Genomic DNA, 15,344 nt, shown 5'->3' on the forward strand with positions numbered 1-15,344 from the left:
CCTTTCAGATCCAAGTCTCTCAGCCTGCAGGCAGAACCATCATGCAATGGGTTAGCCCTTCAGATCTGGTGCAGGAACTCAAACTGAATCTAGAGCGCAGAATGGGGATCCCATCAAGCCTTCAGCGACTTCTCTTTCAAGGTAAACAACTTGAAAACCCTCTTCCCCTCTCTGCTTACAGCATCTCCAGGAACAGCTCTGTGGTGGTAACCCTTCGTTTGAGAGGAGGTGCAGCGGGACAGTCATCCTCTACTCGGCCTTTCTCATACAAAGACGCAGTTCACTCTGAGAACCCCAAACCCCCGGAAGCCCTTAAATCTAAGGCCTTCTTGGTTGACAAGATTGAAGAAGTTCCCTCTGTTGAACTCATACATGAAGATCTGGCTTCCCATCTTCAAGAATTTGCAGAAAGAGCCATCATTTGCAGATTTAATGGATTGTGGCCGCGATCTCAGGATCTCTATGCATGGATCCATGCAAACTGGACACATCATTGTAAGATCTTTTTTTGTTCGAAAGGTTACTTCATTGTTCTATTTGATAACTGTAAGCATTATGAAAAGGCCTTAGCAGAGGGCCCTTGGTTCATGGGAACTGTAGGGCTATTCTTGACTCCTTGGTTCCCAGATTTTGATCCAGCTACTGCAGTCATTACTAAGACACCTGTATGGATCCAGCTTCCAAACTTACCTGCCCACCTATGGAGTACTCGTGTCTTCAGAGCTATAGGAGACACCTTGGGTAGCTTCATTTGTGGAGATTTATGGTGGGAATCCAAAGGTCTCTACTCATATGCAAGAGTATGTGTGGAGTTAAACCTGAGCAAAGGACTACTAGAACAAATCAATCTCAAGATAAACGACTTTGTCTGGACCCAGACACTGGATTACGAGAATACTGCTTTTCGGTGCCGCCATTGCCACCAATCTGGGCATTTGCAGAATACATGCCCATCCCGCCCGGCAAAAAAGAACAAGGCCAACGTCTCCAAGCCCAAGTCCAAACGATGGGCTCCTTGCTCTCCTCGTCCAGTCGTGGATTCTGATTCCTCCAGCTCTGAAGATGAAGACAGCGATGAAGAATTGAATCAGGCCCCTCATTCCGTGGCCCCTTCCACCGATGGTCTGGCGCCTTCCTCTGACTCAGCCAATGCTCAGAAACGTGTCCATTTGTCCTCCTCCTCTGATTCAGAAAAGGAGGGCTCCCCTGTGGAGGACCCCAATCTTCAAGTTGTTATCGCTCATCCACCCCAAAATGGTTGGGTTGAAGTTAAAAATAGGAAAGGGAAAAAGCTTCGTGTTGAAGCCTCTACCCTTTCAGGGTAGGAATCAATGCTTCTTTAGGCTCCCAGTGACTTGTTGTAGCTCCTTGCTTGCTTAACTCCTTTTCCGGAACCGAGGTTGATAGTCCTATCATTTCCGGTTGCTGGTTTCCTGCCTCTCTGGAATGTATCCTCTTGTACAATATTTTTTGCTTAATAGAATTAGTCTTAATTTAGAAATATATATATATATATATATATATATATATATATATATATATATATATATATATATAACTATACTCAACTTAGAATGAAGTCAATTTATTAAACGGAAAGAGCTCTTATTTATTAATATGATAAACAAAAATCTAAAAATATCAATAATTTTCTTCCTTTTGATTTCAAAAGTTTATCTTACCTACATTATCTATCAACATTCTTACAAAACTCATTAAATTTAAATTTATTGCACTTTAATTTATGTTTACGTAGATACATATTTTAGCGATTTACTAAATTTCATTTTTTAAATTGCTTTTTAATTTAATATTATATTAGTTTAGTTATATAAATTAAATTGTTCATGAATATTGATGTGTGTCTTTTTGAAATATATATATATATATATATATATAGATATATATGGATGGCTAAAATGGTGTCAACCTACTTTTATTTTAATTAGATTAAGTCATAATTAGACTAAGTCTAGAATGGAACCAGGTTGTTTACTGAATAGAAAAGCACGTTTTTATATGAAAGTTTTATTTATTAATATGATGAACATAAATCCAAAAGTGTCAATTATTTTATATCTTTTTTATTTCAAAAGTTTGTCTTACCTACATCTTCCATCAATATTCTTACAAAACTCATTAAATTTAAATTTATTGTATTTAATTTATGTGTACATGAATATATATTTTAGTAATTTATTAAATTTTATTTTTTATGTTGTTTTTTAATATAGTTTACCTTAGTTTAATTATATAAATTAAATATTTACCTCTTGGGATAGTTTTAATCCTCTTATGTGGTTTCCATTTCCAAGCTCCTTGAGTTAATTTTCTTTATTAATATGATGAACATATATCCAAAACTAACAATTATCTTCTTCCTTTTGATTTCAAAGTTTGTCTTACCTACAACATCCATCAATATTCTTATAAAATTCATTGAATTTAAATTTTTGTATTTAAATTTATGTTTGAATATATGTTTTAGTAATTTATTAAATTTCTTTTTAATTTATTTTATATTAGTTTAGTTATATAAATTAAATTGTTCATAAATATTCATGTGTCCTTTTTGAAATATATATATACACTAAGCTAAGCTTAATATAGTGTCAACCTACTTTTTTTTTTAATTAGACTAAGTCTAAAATGAAACCAGGTTGTTTATTGAATAGAAGAAGCATGCCTTTATATGAAAGTTTTATTTATTAACATGATGAATGTAAATCCAAAAATGTCAATTATTTTATATCTTTTTTATTTCAAAAGTTTGTCTTACTTGCATCTTCCATCAATATTCTTACAAAAGTCATTAAATTTAAATTTATTGCATTTAATTTATGTGTACATGAATATATCTTTTAGTAATTTATTAATTTTTTATTTTTATATTGTTTTTTAATATAGTTTGTATTAATTTAGTTATAGTTTTAATCTTGTTATGTGGCTTTCATTCCTAATCTCTAGGAAGTCATTTTGTTTATTAATATAATGAATATAAATCTAAAAATGTCAATTATTTTATGTCCTTTTGATTTCAAAAATTTGTCTTATCTATATCTTCCATCAATATTCTTACACAACTCATTAAATTTAAATTAAAACATATACCCTTTGGGATAGTTTTAGTTCTCCCTAAGTGGTTTCCATCCTCGACCCCTCCCCATGAGGTTTGAACTTGAGACCTGGAGGGGACTAAACCAAACACAAACCAACTAGTATACACCTCATGGGTAAGAAGAAATATAATTATGGCAATAGGTGACAATAATTCAAATGGTCTACACCTGGTGTGTAACAATAAAGATAAATGCAGCAATAGGGTGTCAATAATTCAAATTTTAGGGTGGGATGTCAATTGCATGGTTAAAAAAAAATTAATAACACAAATAATCACAAAGCCACATTTATAAAATGCAAGTAACTTAATAAATTTAATCACAATTTTTCATTAAAAGACGATGATGAAAAATATTCTTTTTCATTAAATCTTGAACATACACTTAATATTTATAATAAAAAACCTTTAAATATGGCATTCTCTTTCCAATATAAATTAATCAATACGAAGAAAATGTGGGTAAAAAAGTGGCACATATTGATAACAAAAATAGATACTATAATTTAATAGCATCATCTTATACAATTGTAGTAATTACTAACTATTTATTCCATAAAATGGTTATAGTTATGGGTGATGTTGTTGAACTAAACCAACTTAAACTGCATTAATTCCATCCAAAATCATTAAGAAGGATATGTAAAAGTATGCAAACTAATATAATTGTATTTGTTCCTGTCAATGTTAGAAATATATGAATAAGTATACATATTGACATAATTGGTTTAAGTTAACATTAATGTTTCCTCCTAAGAGGTTACATGTTGAAATCTAAAGAGGGGTAGAGTATGCATGTTTTTGTAGACTATAGTAGTCACATCTTGTGTGGAGGTGGGTCTTTTGTCTCACAAACAAGAGAGTTTCATACACCAATTTGGTGTTTGTCTTGACTATGACCTTAAAATTAAAATACTATTATTATTTTATTTAAGTTAGCTTTAAAAGTCACTTGACACTGCTAGACAAAGATACAAATGAATACATAAACCAATATAAATTACTCAAACTAATAAAGGAGGATTAAGCCAAATTCTTAACCATAATCATTGCTCCAAATTGCCATTAAACCAAAATTTGAAGACAGACACACACATTAGTTAGAGAAAAATATTGATAATCTTATTTAGATAATAATTATCAATTATTGTCTACATCTCTCTACAAATTAACCATTACATGTGTTGGAGGGACTAGCTCAGTCGAGTCAAAACATAAGAGTAAGTTGGTGTTGTCGTTGATATAACACCCTCAAAATATTTTGGCCTACATCCATATTTTGGAGCCTACTTTGACTTGCATGTTGTCGTTGCAAGTATAAAGAGTCATTACATGTGTTTTCTCTCTAAGTGTTCTAGTTTCGTTTGGAAGAAAACCAAAGCATCGTCTTTTAGCATGGCAAGAGTCGCATATCATGTAAATGTAGTTATGGTTAGTTTCAAGGGGTAAATTTGGTATCAATGAGTCTTACTTATCATCTAGACATGTATTATACTGATTCCCAAATATTCAAGCATTGTTGCATAAGTGTTGTCACTATCATCACAAAGTGTACCTTTAGTGTCACACTTGGGGAAAGCTATTGCATTGTCGTTGCATTAAAGGGATTGTGTTGTTCATATGTTCTAAGTGACCAATGTTGTGTCTTCAATTGTTCTAAGTGTATGATCATGCTCAAGTTTTTTCCTTGTTCATTTGGTCTTCATTGATCCCGCACTTAGCCAAATCCATAAAAGTGCCTTCTTGAGCAACTTGACCTCACTCAGCCTTCCTAAACTGTGCATTCTGTAGTATCAACCTTCAATCTCAGACCTTGCCTCTTGTAACTACACAATGTGCAGTTCCTGCCTTCTATAAGTGCACACTACATAGTCTCAGGGCTCAACCCTAATCCTTGAGCTCCAGAACTACGTAGCCTCGCTTTCTAGTCACCTTCTTTTATGAACTGCGCAGTCTCAAGCAACAAGCTTCCAACCTGACTCCTTGAAATGTGCATCTGCGCAAACCCTAGGCCTCTGTCCCTCCAACACTTTGTAGATCTAAGACTCAAGCCTCAAGCCTCAATTTGACCTCCTTAAGCCCTTCATCTGCACAATTGCCTTGCCCTAGCCTACCTGAACTATGCATTGCGTAGTCTTAAGGCTTAGTCCTGGCTCCTGTCCTCTTGAGTTGCGCAATTGTGAAATCCTTGAGCTAGTCTCTCATCCCAACACCCAATTCCAGCTCAATTAGTGGTTGTCATGAAGCATGTTAGACTAGGGTTTTATTGGACTGATGTCATCTTGCCATGAGTGTATTTCAGTTGCAGGTATTGTATCATGTTATGACAGGACGATGATGAAGGATATGAAGAAGGAGACCCTAATAAAATACACCTTTGTAGCTATAAAGACAAGTTGATCAATTAAGAAAAGACAAAGGGACACCTGATTGTGACAACAGATATAGATCAATATCATATTGAAGACTCCCTACTTTTAGGCCTTAGTGAGGAAAGAAGAAAAACATGTACCATCTTTCCAGAAGACACAAAGATAACAACAACAAGAATGTCTTGACATTTCCATATCATCATGTAGTCCATGTCATCAATGTCATGTCATGTCTTGTCAAGGTGCCATGTCAATATGTATATGAGTCATCATTTGTGGATTATGTAATTTCAATATATGAGAAATGTAATGTAAAGTGGAAGTCCAATGATCATCTATAGAATGTGAAAAGTCATGAAGGAGTCCAAAGGTCATAGAGAAGTGAAACATTCATGAGGGTAGTCCAAGTGTCACAAGGGAGGTGAATGGCCACCCAATTTGTTATATATACACCCTCATAGATTATGCAAAGGACTCTTCACCTTGGCTCTTCCTACCAAGCTTTAGAGAGGAAGATAGTTCTTTTGGAGGAGCAAGTGGTTGCTCTAACACTCCACTATTGGAGTTAGTGGTTTTCATTGTACTAATGTATCTTGGAACTTTTGCTTAATTTTTGAAGCTCATTGATCCAACACACTTTCATGGGTATGTCATAAATATTGTAAGATATTCTTTAAATGTTTGTGATGTATGTTGTTTTTCATCTGCACTAAGGAAATTTAACTATTTCGGTGGCTTTGGTACTTATCTTGTTAAAGGTGTGTTGTATGTGTTTTAACAATCATTTCTACTATGTGAATTATTTCACTAGTTGACCAACGATTCATACATATGTATATGCTTGTGTGTCTTTACTAGATTAGTACTATTACTTTTCTTTTAAAGGCTCACTTTTATCTCCCTTTCAGTTGAACAACCTTGATACATTCTGCGGCTGAACATTCCACAAGGCATACTCACTTGTTCATATGAAAGTACATGTACATTACTCTCTTATGTTGACCATTGTAGCCAAGGAAAATCTCTAAGAACTTATGGCAATTGGGCCTTATTTCCTGAAGGGATCCCACACCAAATGGTGTGAAGTCTAATTGGGACTTTTCATTGGGGAGACCCCCTTGCATGTTGGTAGTATCTAGCACCGTCAACATTCTGGCTACTAGAAGGAGGGAAACAACCTTTTTATGGATGAAAACTCACCACATCCTAACAAACAAACTTTCACGCAAGGAAGTATCATTGGCATTTCCACTCCCACTCATACTCCTGAAAATGAAGAAACTATTCAGTCTAGTCTGGGAAAATCCTTTGAAGTTACATATGATAAGCTCTGGACTATCCAACCCATCACTCGTTAGTTTGTAAGATCTCTTGGTTTACTCCTTGTTACTGTTATTCTACGTCATAATCCTTTAAAGAAAGAAACAACTCCTAACAGATTATTAGTTTCTTCGATGGAATATTTGGTTATTGCAACGCTTGAGGAGTTCTTTGAACCTACAGAAAAATCAAGGTGAACTTCCACCCATTGAAGAGAATCCAGACAGTGAAGGGGAAGATTTTTGGTTTTCTTATGAGGAACATCTCAACGGTGAAGGAGAAGCTTCTTCATATTTAGAGGAAGAGGAGGAGGAAAGATATGAAGACATGGATGATGTAGACCTAGATAAGATGGCCCAAGGGGAACTCTCTCTTCCAGATAATCTTCACAAGATGCTGAAACATCTAGAAAAGTTTTTATCAAACTTTGATCTGGACAAGAAGACGAAAGATGAAGACCATCTAGACAATTTCTACATGCATTTATGGATGCTTGAGGTACCTTTCAATGATGTTTTTTGTAGACTCTTTCTGTACACTTTAGGAGGTAGAGCATCGGTATTGTATCACATTCTTCCAGCCAATTCAATCCATAGCTTGAGGGAGTTTAAGAAGCTATTTCTTGAAAAGTTTGCTGACAATAAGACTCCCACCATGTTATTGAAGAACTTGGGAATTTGAAAGTGGGGACAAAGAAAGAATTAAAGATTTTAATCAGAGATTTACTTGTTTGTTGAACAAGTTTCCCCTTGATGTGCAACCTCATGATGATATCACTCGGGATTATTAAACAACTAGTTTTCCAACTAACATTTCCGTATTTGTTAAAAGAGTTCTGAAGGACACTTAGCCTTAAAGTTTGTAGAAGATCTTGTAGTTGAAAAATATGTGCATTCTATTGGAGTCATTGAAGACATTAATAATCCCAAAGGTTCCAAAGAAGTTGTCAAGAATAACCAAGCCTCTTCTAGTATAGCTGAAGAGAAATATTCTTTCTATATGGAAATCTTGACCAAGTCCCTGAAGTTGCTAACGAATGAAGTATCAGAGTTAAAGAGACAGTCATGTGAGGAATCCACTACTAGAAACAAGTCTTTCAAGCCATCATTATTTAAAAAGAACACTAATTCACAACTGGCCAAATCTTCTCAGAGTTCTAACGTGGTGTTCAATATCGAAATCTTGGGCAAGGATAATTTATGCACTTTGCATAAGGAGAAACACTAAAAAAATACATGCCTACAATGGAACCACAATATGAACACTATGATGGCTAATCTCGTTGATACTCTATTAGCAGAAGAATAACTTGAGCATATTGAAGAAACAAATGAACCTATCTTGACCGAGGAATGTTCAAGTGTTGGAAATTCAATGAACATGTTCAGTGTCATATACAACGCTGATAAACGAAGTGTTGATCAATTGTAAGTGAGTGAAGCTCCTCCCAATAAGTTGTCTGACTGTTACAACTTGAGGAGCAAGGGACCTATTTCTGAGTAGGAACTTAAGAAGAAGTTTAGGTGAAGGATTCTACCACCTTCTTCCAAGAGCACTTCTAGAAGTAACAAGAACAAGTCCACCACTCCTACTGCAACGAATAAAGTCACACCACTTGACTCATCATCACAGCTTGTTAAGATGAAAAGCATTGATTATAATTTTGTGGAACATATGAGAAGAACTCAAGCAAACATTTCACTCTTTGAGCTCACAAAGATAACGGACCAACGAGAACTGATTCTCCAGGCACTCTCATCGCACACTTCGGTAGGTAAAGAAGTTTATGCTTCTCAGGTAATGTCTATTAACCATCATGACATCATCAAATCTATTGTAAATGCTATATATTTATGTTTTAACACTTTGTGCCTTCCGTTCATATTAACTTTCGAAATTTTTAATTATAATGTTCACAATTGTTTGCTTTATTTTGGTGCATGAGCAAATGTTATGCCATTGTCAGATTTAGGTTGTATAGGTGCAACAATATCATCAGAATGTCTGCTTAGTCTGAATGGAGAAACAGATGTTGGCATTATGAGATAAGTGTTGTCCTTGATGGCAAACCACACTGATGACAAATCATAGTACAGAAGGTCAGCAGCAAGGAATTGATGATCAGACTATAAGAAGAAGAGAAAGTTCATACACGCAGGTTCATTAAGCCCAAGTCGCGTATACAAGCAGGTTCACTATATACCAAGTCGCGTATACGCAGGTTCGCTATATACCAAGTCGCGTGTACACGCTGGTTGGCTTCAGTAAAAGCGCGTGTATGTGGAAAACTTATCTTTGGTCCATGGCGGTTATTCCTTGGAAGTTGTGCCTATGGTTTTTGGACCTTGGTGTCTCGGCGGACGTGTTGATCCCTAGTTTTGAAGTTGATGGTATTGGATTTCTATGGTTTTGGCTCTTGGTATTGAACAAGGCCTAAGGCTATATAAGGAGAAGGAAATCATTAGGCAAAGGTATCTGAAATGTCTTGAATATCTGATGAAGCATTAGATCCAGTATGCAGGGTTATGGGATGATGATGCATTGCTTGATCTGAGCTAAGGAGAGATCTCACCTGTTGATGGAGAACTAGATCTAAGGAGAGATCGGGATCAAATGGTTTGAAATGAACTATCTTTATGATGCTTATTCTAGATCTACATACTGACGCATGTATTGTTCTATAAGTGTTATGAGTATGACTGATGTCTGGTACAGCTGCAAGTTATGAGAAATTATTTTTAGATCTGTACGCAGGTTGTCTTTGATAAAAGCGCGTATACACGCTGGTTTGATTCATTGAAGTAGCGTATACATTGTAAATCTTAATATTTGAAGTTGCAGATGGATCTGATTGTTATTACAGAGTTCTGTGTCTGCTCTGTGTTCTGGTGACTGTTGTTAACAGGGTTTCAGTGATTCAGAGTTTGATGATTGTTTTGAGCTTCAATGATAGTTATGGGTCCAGTATGAAAATTGGATGAAAAGTGGCCTTACAGATTATGTGTTGTGCTTCAGTGTATCCAGTCTGAAAATTGATGAAACGTGGTACCTGGAGGTGAGAAGATTGTAGGCAAGCACCTACGTACTAGTATCTAAGCTAGTACAAAAGCAAAAGGAGATCTTTGGAGCATTGTAGCAGGTAGCAGCCTGCGTACTAGTAAATGGATCGGCTAGTACAAGAGCAAAGGGGGTTGTAGCTCCCGTACTGGTATAAGACTGCACCAGTACAAATATTGTAAAAGGATTTTCTTATTAAGAAGAAGATTGAGATGACTTGCAGCAGGTGGTTTTCACCCACATTGGGTTTCCACCTTATATCTTTGCGTTCATGTGTGTGGCTCTTGTGTGATGTTCTGTTCTGTTATTCTGCACCTGTTTACTGTTAATATGCTTAATAATGATCTGATGCATTTACTGAAGATTAAGCTAACTGAATTATAAGATCTCTGGATATACGCGAGTTTCATTAGACACAGTAGCGTGTACACGCGGGTTCACTTAATTGAAGTAGCGTATATGTTTCTGAGTATGAAATTGAAAAGTTTGATTGATCTGATAATACTGATTCACCCCCCCCCCTCTCAGTATTATTTCCAACAACAGATTCAAAGTCTGCTGCATAATGAAATGCCTGGATCGAGTGCTAATGACTCGACTCCCATTGAATCATCAAATGATTGAATGGAGATAAGACAGGAAATAATGCAATTTTGTTGTTACTACAATGATCTTGTCAAATAACATTTACTTTGATAGTAGAATGATTAATCATATAGTAGATATAATAGCTTATTTAGCATGGATGGATATTCTAAAACTGTTTAAATTTTGGACGACATATGATGTTGATCGGTGACCAACATGCCTGGTTTACCTCATGAAGGTAGAGGCCACAAGACATATTTTTTGTTACATGCCTATATATGATTAATAGAAAAAGAAAGTACAACCAAGCTTACACAAAAAAAAAAGTTAAACGGTTATGGTAATAGGGTTGACAAGAATTCAAATTTTAGGGTTGGAAGTCAACTACATGACTAAAAAATATTTTACTAACACAAAATATCACAAATCCTCATTCATAAAATGCAAGTAACTTAATAAATTTAACCACAACTTTCATTAAAAGGTGATGACTAAGAACATTCTTTTTTATTAAATCTGGAATATACATTACTTGTACTAAAAAAAATCTCTAAAATGTTACACCTCTTTCCAATGTAGAAGATATAACACCCTCTTTTGAATATAGATGTCTTTGAATTTAATCAATATAGAAAAAATGTGGTTAACCAAAACAAAATCATGGATATTAATTAGAAAAATGGATATTGTAATTTAATAACATCACCTTATGCAATTGTAGTAGTTTATTAGTTCTTGTCAATGTCATTCACGAAGATATGAATAAGTATAAAAAGTAATATAAGTGGTTTAAGTAAACTTTAGTGTTTTCCTCCTAAGAGGTCATTGGTACAAATCACAAGGGGGTGGAGTATGTATGTCTTTGCATACTATAGTAGTCATGTTGTGTGGAAGTGGATCTTTTGTCTCATAAACAAAGGGGTGTGATACACTAATTTGATGTATGACTTGGCTATGACCTAATTATATTATTATTATTTAATTTAACTTTAATAATAACTTGATATTACCTTAAAATTAAATTATTATTATTAAAATACTAGGAAAAAATATAAAAAAATACATAAAATAATATAAATGACTCAAACTAACCAAGAAATACTGAAGCCAAATTCTTGAACCATAATTATTGTTTCAAATTGAAAATCACAATTTGATGACGAACTTACACACATATTAATTAAAGAAAAATATTAATAACTTTATTCAAATATTAATTATAATATATAAATAAAATGAGCCATAAGCATGGGAAATCAACATTAAACAAAAATCAAAGGAAGCAAGATTTCCTGAACCTCTAAGTAAACTCCATTTACAAGGGTGACTAGATTTTATGGAAAAAAATATAGTACTAGCAATTTCACTTAAAGGTGAAAAAGAATGCCAAAGTAGTGTGAAATCATCGCGAAGAAATCTACCCATATTGGCGGATCACAATTGATGTCTTTGCCGTTAAATTTTGAAGGGTAGACTAGTTTTATCGGGACAACTTTGTCTTGTTCACTGTTGTTTCATACAATGCAAGTTAGAGGTGTGGCTCTAAACATTTCCTAATTTTCTTGGTTAACCATCATTCTAAATTGTAATTAGGAAACCATCATTAACCATTCTAAATTAACCATCATTCTAAACATCATTCACTCACAGCACAATTACAATTAAAAATTGAAATAATAGAAATTTAGAACAATTTTGCATCATTTATTGTAAATATGAGGATTTTAAAAACTATGAATTCATTACATCCCACATACATCATAGGGAAAATCCTATTTTTTCAAGATGCTACCTATAGCCATGGCTAAATGCCTCATACAATTTGCTAATAGACGACCAAAATCCCCTTTCTCTTCTTCTCCACCATACTTATAACAAATATATTTAAAGCTTGTTCATTACATGAGAACCTAATCCTTTTATCTTTTAATTGAATAATAAGTGTAAATATGAAATTGGGTTTTTCGTGACATTACAAAATAATGTTTATTCCTTTTGTGTAAGAATGATAGGGGATCGGTTTAATGAATGTCACAGACCCTTAAGCAATCATCAACTCTTTTTCGATGGGGCTTCAAAAGAAAATTCAGGAGAGGCATGAGCGGGAAGGGTTTGTATTGCCCCAATGGAGAAATATAAATGAAATTTACACAGGGTTTAGGAATCACATCGAACAATCAAGTTGAGGCCTTAGCCTTCTGGAAAGGACTGAAAATGGCCTGCTCTAGGGGATTCCACCACATAAGTCTGATTGGAGACTCAATGATTGTCATTCAAATATGCCTCAAAATTAAAGATCAAAAGGAAGAATATCTTCCCCCTATATTCCTCCGTATAGGGATTCTCTTCAAAATTTTGGAAGTTTTTGACATATATCATGTTAAGAGGGAAAAAAATCAAATTGTTGATGAACAAGCAAATAGAGGTGCCAATTTAGAACAAGGGATGGTTATTTTGGATCAAGGGGACCCAATCACATGCCATATTCCATGAGAACAAAAAATCGTTGATTAAGGTCTCTTACGGTGTCGAAATATTTGGAATTAGTATTTGACAAGCCATTATATGTCCTTATTAAATGTATTGCATGACAGGATCACATCGGGTGGTAATATAAGCTGCAGGATTGTCATAGGAGGATCACTAACTGAAAACGATAGGGGATTGAGGCCATGACACATGACAAGTGGAGCTAGATTGAGATAACATTTAATCTTTGTCTCAAAGGAAGAAGAGACATTACTCTTATCGAGCTAAAGCAGTTAATGAAAAACATGTCTAAGGTTGGAGTAGCGATAGTGGGAATGGAGTTTTAATCCGAATGTGCTTAGAGACAAGATATTCACAGTCAATGTGAAAAGATGTTTACAAAAAGAGGCAAGGATCAAATAAAGTATATCAAGCACCTTCTACAAAATTTGAGAATGCAAGTGATTCAAATTCAGGGTCAAATGGTTTGCAAAATGGCTTCATCCAACACAAATGGTAATGACGCTCTTTCTAAGGAACAAATGACTTCACTCAAGGATGAGATCTCAGTGCTCATAGCTAAGCCAGGGGAACAAATTATCTAGGAAGCTCATTCTCATTTTATAGTGGTGTCCAATAATCTTACAGGAATCCAAAAGGATGTAGATCGCATTCAACTTTTAGTGGGCAAATATTTGGCAACCAAATTGATTAACCTTAATCTTAAAGTTGACAACATGGAATTCATGGTGGAATCAACCAAGGTGGGAATTATGAAGGAAGTTTTCGGGCTTGATGATGCATCTTCGTCCAATGATTAGTTCATCATGCAAGTGGATGAAACACAAGGAGCGAAAGCGGCGTCCCCCTTTCAGGAGGCCAATGAACAAGCGACATGGAAAGAAAGTCCTCGCGAGGATATGGTGAGTAACAGATAGCATTTTATACAATAATTGTTTATGTAAATGTTTTTTTGTTTTGTAGATATTAGTGGAGTCTTTTGGAGAAGTTATAGGATAAATGTAGTTAGAATCATAGCTTAGAATATGGAGGGTGGCCATAGGATACATCTTGAACAATTTTGGATCAGACTTGAAAGTGTGCAATCTTTGAATTTAAAGGTGTTGGCTTGATTCAAGTTTGATTAATGCAAAGCTACCCTTTCCTTTAAAAAAAATAATGTTTAGCTCAATAATTGTAAAAATCTCATAAGCCAACTATATGCAAATTTGAGAAAAATTATTTAATTCTAGGCATTAAAAACATGGTCTGAATCACGATTGGGTGACTTAAGGAAATGCATGCCAATCCATATAAAAGAGTGTTGTGTGGAATATAAGTGTACATGGTTAAATTAATCGACATTGTATACAAATATCACATTATGAATTTTCCAAACTACACTTTAGTTGCACACAATGAATCCACAAATTCAATGCTTTCACTACCATGACCAATTTTACTAAAATGCACACTCAAGCTTCATTACACATTTAAATTTAGCTTTTCAAATTATTTAGTGTCCCTAATTATTTACATTACCTTCTTATAATAAGTTAGGTTTGTGATCCCAATAAGAAAAGTTAGTTGCTACAGAAAAACAAGAAATGGACTCTCTTGTCAAAGACGTGGAAATAAGCATCACACATGACATTTTGTAATGCAAGTAAATCATGTGAAAATGATTTCTTGAGAAAAAAATGGTATCATGTTGGAGATTAATACAAACACAAATCCTTAAATGGTGTTAACATATCCCATGAGAATGTTATAATCCTTCATAAATGACAATTTGTTGTTTCTAATACTTTTGGAAAATTTGAAGATATGGACACTAAAATAAAATTATCCACATTGGGTGATTTTCTATTTATAAAATGAAGGATTACTTGAACCTTATAATCCACTGAAGACACATTACAGAGAGTTAAAATAAGAAACATATCTAATTAGTTGCAAAAATCAACTTGGTTCATACAAGATCATTGCCTAAATGAAAGATTTCTTGCATCACACACAAATTATCTCACCATAACAATGATTATTTGTACATTTCTAAAAATATTTCTCTTCATTTATATATTATTTCACTGCATCATAAGAATCAATTTGTCAATGCATAAAGTATCCATTTCACCATCATGTAAAGGAAATTCCACTTTGGAATCTACATAAAAACATTAAATCTAGTCTTAAAGCTTCTCCACTATTATTACTAAAGTTCATATGACAACAATTTCTAGAGGTATTTTTGAGAGGGCATCTATCTGCAATATTGCAATAATAGTTATCAAAGCTTAAATCAATTAATACATATGAGTCATTTTTCCACCTATCCCTCTTATTTTTCCATTAATATTGGTTATCTGAGTAACATAGTTGTTAATATTAATGAGAAATTAATAAAGAAATACAATATA

The sequence above is a fragment of the Pinus tabuliformis genome, chromosome J, assembly GCF_031772625.1.
Source record: "Pinus tabuliformis cultivar Carrire ecotype Pingquan chromosome J, CPIR1, whole genome shotgun sequence".
Taxonomy (NCBI): Eukaryota; Viridiplantae; Streptophyta; class Pinopsida; order Pinales; family Pinaceae; genus Pinus; species Pinus tabuliformis.